The following is a 7,143-nucleotide window of genomic DNA, read 5'->3' on the forward strand; positions in this document are numbered from 1 at the left end:
TTAGAAAATATGCTGATGCTGGGAAAAATTGAAGGCGGGAGGAGAAGGGGATGAAAGAGGATGAAATGGTTGGATGGCATCACCGACTCGATGGACATGAGTTTGAGTAAATTCTGGGAGTTGGTGATGGAAAGGTAAGCCTGGCTTGCTGCAGTCCATGGGGTCACAAAGAATCTGACATGACTGCATGATGGAACTGAACTAACTGAAGGGATTGATTTACAGATCAGTAAATCATGATCTGAAAAGATGTGTCAAATTTATATATTATTACTCTTAAGTTTAACACTGTGAAAAGTATCATCGCTCAGTTGTGTCCTGCTCTTTGCAACCCCATGTATTATACAGTCCATGGAATTCTCCTGGCCAGAATGCTGGAATGGGTAGCCTTTCCCTTCTCCAGGGCATCTTCCCAACCTAGAGATCAAATATAGATCTCCCTCATCTCAGGCAGATTCTTTACCAGCTGAGCCACATGGGAAGCCAAGAATACTGGAGTGGGTATCCTTCCCTTATTCAGTGGATCTTCCCAACCCCGGAATAAAACCTGGGTCTCCTGCATTGCAGATGGTTTCTTTACCTACTGAACTATCAGAGAAGCCTTAGATTCACATTGAGTTGTATGTACTGCAATTCTTTCGAACAGCACCATAAATAACTGGATATCCCCCATGGCTCAGCGGGTAAAGAATCCACCTGCAATGTAAGAAATATAGGAGACAGAGGTTTGATCCCTGAGTCAGGAATATCCCCTGGAGAAGGAAATAACAACCCACTCTTGTATTATTGCCTGAAAAATACCCAAGGACAGATAACCTGCTCAGCTACAAACCCTGCTTGGGCTGCAAAGTGTCAAACGTGACTGGCTGACTAAGCACACAATCACAAAAATAACTAACTGTGATATTTCATTGTGTCTCTATATTCAGAGAAGCCTGAAACATAAATTAGTCAGTGTTTCTAAAGCATTTAACAGATGCAAAGTGATACTATTATTTTAAAAATATATAATGTTGACAAACAATATTTTCTCAGTGTTTTAATATTTAATAGAAAAATCAAATTTTATGTGGTAATAAGAAGAAATTTCATCCAATTCTAATAAGAAAGCAAAATGGTACACCTTGCAAGACTATTTGGAAATTTATTATAAAGTATAACATGTACATGTAACAGCAATTTTCTTTATAATATTTACCCTATTAGATTGAAAGCTTTTTTTTTGTTAAGTTTGACTCTTTGCAATCCCAGGGGCTGTAGCCTGCCAGATTTCTCTGTCCATGGGATTTCCCAGGCAAGAATACTGGAGTGGATTGACATTTCCTTCTCCAAAATAGAAAACTTTTGCTTCATCAGAAGCCTGAACATAGATGTTAAAGAACATTGACACCAAAGGACCAAGGTATCCTTCATAGAAGGATATATTAACTCTCATGTATTCATACCATGGAATACTATTCAGAAATAAATAGCTGTTGACACAAGCAGCAACAAGGGTGAATATTCAACATATTTTCCTAAGTGAAAAAAGCTAAACCCCAAAGGTTACATATGGTTTAATTGCGTTTGTGTGACAATAAGAAAAAGTCAAAATAAGAGAGGCGGAAAACAGATTCATGTCTGATGAAAGCATAATATAGCGAGTGCAACCCTTAGCATGCAGCCATTTCTGGGTGTGGCTGCCCTGCACCCTGTTACCAGGCAACAGGTCCTGCTCAGTTATTGGTTGACGTCACAGCGGGCCCCGACCGAAAGCAACCAACTGTCAGTGAGGTCAAGTTAGAGAGGCGATTCAGCCAATAGCAGTGGAGTGGTGGCTGGGACGCGGAGAGGGGTGTAAGAGCTGGGTCCAGGCCTTCCGCTGGAGCCCTCCAGGCCGTTCCTCGGCCTTAGGCCAGTGGGTGAGTTGGGAGGACCACGGAACAAGCCGGGGGCTGTGTACCGCAGGGCTCCAGAGCCCTCAGCAAGGTCACTGCCTGGGTCCAGTCTGCGGGGCCTGACTCCTCCCCATCCCTATCTGGGTGGTCTGAAGAGCTGGAGCGCCAGTCGGGTTGAGCTTCTGGCTCCCTCATAGATGACAGTGCGTCAGGGTCTGAGAACCTGGCCCTGAGGGTGCTGCCAACTGAGATCTGCCTCCTCTTAGCCAGGACCAGGACCTTGGAGGGTGAAAGTTGTACCTTGAAACTTGTCAGAACAGAGAATAACATTTGTTTGGTAGAGATTTACAGAGACATCCTTACCTGACCATAAATAAACCTTACGAACCAAGGATCTGACATCAAGAGCTTTGCAACAACTAAGCACATCCCTCCCTCATCTTTACTATAAAAGGGTTTTGTGGAAGTTTTTAGGGGCGTTTGGGGCTTTTAAGGCATGAGCCACTCATCTCCTTGCATGACCCTGTAATAAACCTTTCTCTGTTCCAAACTGCAATGTTCTGGTATTGTTTGGTTTCACTGCTCATCATTTAGCAGATGGACTTGCATTTTGGTAAAGATAAATGGATTAACTTAATAAAGAGTGACAGGGAAATGTTTAGGGTAAAAAAAAAAAGATATTTATATTGTACTGAAGTATTAGAAACAAGGTTATGTGTTTGTCAAAGAGCATAGAGATGTACATCAAGAAGAGTGAAACTTATGACATGTAAATTTAAAAATAAATCAATATTAGGCGAGCCTAGAGTGGAATGAATTCTGCAAGAAATGAATCTAAATGCATTAAAAATGTCATAGAAGAAAGTAAGAGAAAAGAAGATTACCTAGGACTCAAACTCTTCCAGAAAATTGCAGAAGAAGGTAAACTTCCAAACTCATTCTATGAGGCCACCATCACCCTAATTCCAAAACCAGACAAAGATGCCACAAAAAAAGAAAACTACAGGCCAATATCACCGATGAACATAGATGCAAAAATCCTTAACAAAATTCTAGCAAACAGAATCCAACAACATATTAAAAAAATCATACATCATGACCAAGTGGATTTTATCCCAGGAATGCAAGGATTCTTTAATATCCACAAATCAATCAATGTAATACACCACATTAACAAATTGAAAGATATAAACCATATGATTATCTCAATAGATGCAGAAAAAGCCTTTGACAAAATTCAACATCCATTTAAGATTAAAACTCTCCAGAAAGCAGGAATAGAAGGAACATACCTCAACATAATAAAAGCTATATATGACAAACCCACAGCAAGCATCACCCTCAGTGGTGAAAAACTGAAAGCATTTCCCCTGAAATCAGGAACAAGACAAGGGTGCCCACTCTCACCACTACTATTCAAAATAGTTTTGGAAGTGTTGGCCACAGCAATCAGGGCAGAAAAAGAAGTAAAAGGAATCCAGATAGGAAAAGAAGTGAAACTCTCTCTGTTTGCAGATGACATGATCCTCTACATAGAAAACCCTAAAGACTCTACCAGAAAATTACTAGAGCTAATCAATGAATACAGTAAAGTTGCAGGATATAAAATTGACTTTGGAAATCTGTATTTTAACTTAATGCTATAAGGTTAAGAGTATAAGAATAAAAATGCTAATAATAAAATGGGGGGGGTAATGTTCAAAATTCTCCAAGCTAGGCTTCAAAAGTACATGAACTGAGAACTTCCAGATGTTCAAGCTGGATTTAGAAAAGGCAGAGGGACTCGAGATTAAAAGATCATATTGCAAAAATCCTCTGAATCATAGAAAAAGCAAGAGGAGTCTAGAAAAATATCTACTCTTTCTTCATTAACTACACTAAAGCATTTGAATGTGTGGATCACAGCAAACTGAAAATTCTAAAAGAGATGGGAACAGCAGATCACTTCACCTGCCTCCTGAGAAACCTATATGCAAGTCAAGAAGAAACAGAACTGGACATGCAACAATGGACTGGTTCAAAATTGGGAAAGGAGTATATCAAGATTGAATCCCATCACCCCACTTATTTAACTCCTATGCAGATTACATTATGCAAAGTGCCGGGATGGATGAAGCACAAGCTGGATTCAAGATTGCAGGGAGAAATATCAATAACCTCAGATATGCAGATGACACCATTCTTATGGTCAAAAGTGAAGAGGAACTAAAGAGCCTCTTGATGAAGGTGGAATAGGAGAGTGAAAAAGTGGCTTAAAACTCAACCTTCAAAAAACCAAGATCATGGCATCCTGTCCAATCACTTCATGGCAAATATATGGGGAAACTAGGAAAACAGTGAGAGACTTTCTTTTCTTGGACTCCAAAATCACTGCAGATGGTGACTGCAGCCATGAAATTAAAAGACACTTACTCCTTGAAAGAAAAGCCTAGACTGTGTATTAAAAAGCAGAGGTATTACTTTACCAACAAAGGTCCATTTAGTCAAAGCTATGGTTTTTCCAGTAGCCATGTATGGATGTGAGAATTGGACTATAAAGAAAGCTGAGCACTGAAGAATTGATGCTTTTGAACTGTGGTGTCAGAGAAGACTCTTGAGAGTCCCTTGGACTGCAAGGAGATCTAACCAGTCCATCCTAAAGGAGATCAGTCCTAAATACTCATTGGAAGGACTGATGCTGAAGCTGAAGCTCCAATATTTTGGCTACCTGATGTGAAGAGCCAACTCATTGGAAAAGACCCTGATGCTGGGAAAGATTGAAGGCAGGAGGAGAAGGGGACAACAGAGGATGAGATGATTGGATGGCATCACTGACTCAATGGACATGAGTTTGAGCAAGCTCCAGGAGATAATGAAGGACAGGGAAGCCTGCTGCAGTTCACAGAGTCACAAAGAGTCGGACACTATTGAGGGATTGAACAACAAAGAATAAAGTTACTTGCATGTAAACACTGCAAGCTAGTTAGTAAAATTTTTTGAAGAGATATAAGCTGCAAGTTCTGAAATTGTTTTGCATATATGCTAGTGTTGAACAAATAAATGAATTGTAGAGAACAGGAGGCAGGTTTCTCACTGTCAGTGAACTGATTTACTGAAAACATCCAGGGAAGAATAGGATGAATCCTGCAGTTCCGGGTTACCTTTGCAAACATCAGTATGAACTCATTTTTCTTAAAATATATTTAGATAGACACATATATATGTAAATGTAGATATAAATGCATGCATGGATGCAGATAAATGCAGATGTCTCTTAGTTCTATCCATTTAGAGGACTTGGAAGCAGTGAGTCCTCAATAGCCATGGTTCCCAGTCACAATGAGCACATAGTGCTCAGATCTTGGTTTCTAAATTCCACTGTCCAACAAAAGATATGAGGAATTTTGGAGAAATGGTGGAGACAAGGTAAATGAAAAATGAGCCAAGGGCATCTTGTATGCCAGAAAATAAGGGAATGTTTCCACCCACCAAAAAGAAAAAAGAAGCATGGAGGTAGACACACATCTAAAGGATATAGAAACCAACCTGAAAGATTTCTGAAGTAATTTGAGCAAATAAGTAAATAAATATTAGAAGACAATCACTAAGTCAAACTCACCCTTAAGGAGAGAGGGATTAAACTCTGGTTCATGGAGGGGAAATAACTTTTCTATATATTATTTGGAATTTTTCACTGAGAAAGTTACATGCTTTTCCTCATTTATTCATTTACTCGATGATTTATTTATAGCATTATATACATGTGGATATTTATTTTATTATATGAAATTTATGTATATATATATTTTATTCTTTGAATTCTAATACAGTGAATAAATGATTCAAAAATATATGATTGACTAAACACATAAATAAAGAAAAGCACAAATCTTTCTTACTGAAAAATTCCAAATAACATATGGAAAAGTTATTTCCCTTCCATGAGCTGGGGCTTAATTTCTCTCTCCTTAAGTGTGAGTTTGACTTAATGATTGTCTTCCAAGGAGCAGAATTTAAAGTGACTAAGAGTAACTTTATGATGGTGACAACTAACAGACAATACTCTAACAGATCAAAATAACTTCATGTTATGTCATGTCATGTTATGTTAATATAATGCATTCCATGATAAGTGATAAGGACACATCACTTGTGGCTTTCTTTCCAACAATCTGTAACCCCAGTGTAGCCATAGTGAAATACCAAGGAGACCCAAATTGCAAAACACCCTATAACATGCCCCTTCAAAATTCTCAAGGTCATAAAAATAAAGACAGAGAAACTTTCACAGATGGAAGGAGATTAAAGAAACTTGATGACTGAATTCAAAGTGCTATCCTGATTAGATTCTAGTATAGTGAAAAAAGAAAAAAAAAATTTGTTATGGGGAAACTGGTAAAATCCAAAAAATTTATGATTTTGATGAGAGTGTTGTACCAATGCCAATTTCTTTGTCTATAAAGAATGCAATAGTTTTGGCATGGTTATGTAAAAAGTTAACACTAAGAGAAGCTGGGTGAAAGTTACATGGGAACTGTGTGTCCTGTTTGTGTACTTCTCCAAATCTAACACTATTTTAAAAAATAAATAAATAAAAGACTTAACTTTTTAAAAATATATGATAATTATACTACAAGTGCAGTATATTTATTATTTCAAACTTAAATTATGTATAGAAATGGCTGAGTGTTGAATGTCATTCTGCAAGTCCAGGGATCAAACCTGAGTTTAATACATTAAGTACAGAGAAAACAATTATTAAATATTAATCCAAACTCCCCTCTGACCTATATCACAATTTAACATTTTATGTTTAGATGGGAACTTAAATCAATTATCAATCAGTGTCTGAACTTCTTATACAATATTGTAAAGATTTCCTAGAAAACTCCCAGTCATGGTTATATTTCATTACAGACACATAATATGTAAAATCTTGTTATTGAATTAACATATACATCAATTTCAATTTTTTAAACTAGCATACCATTTTTAGCCTTTTATTTTGAAAATAAAACTAATTAAATATCTGTAGCTCTTGTATCATCACATTACCAGGGTAGATAATCATAAATTTTCTTCTCTTTCAGGAAAACCGGTTGCTTTTCTAAGAATATTTGCAAGTGTTTATATATTGCTTTTAATTATTTCTAATATATTAGCAGCTAAGCTTAAAATATTATATGTGTTATGGTCTGATCAGCAAAGATTTAAGGTTGTTTCTACCTTTCAAAACCACTTTGGATACTTACACAGCATTGTTTTTATGCTCTTTAAGGAAAGAATG

This window comes from Odocoileus virginianus, unplaced genomic scaffold (genome assembly GCF_023699985.2).
Source record: "Odocoileus virginianus isolate 20LAN1187 ecotype Illinois unplaced genomic scaffold, Ovbor_1.2 Unplaced_Scaffold_11, whole genome shotgun sequence".
NCBI classification, from domain to species: Eukaryota; Metazoa; Chordata; class Mammalia; order Artiodactyla; family Cervidae; genus Odocoileus; species Odocoileus virginianus.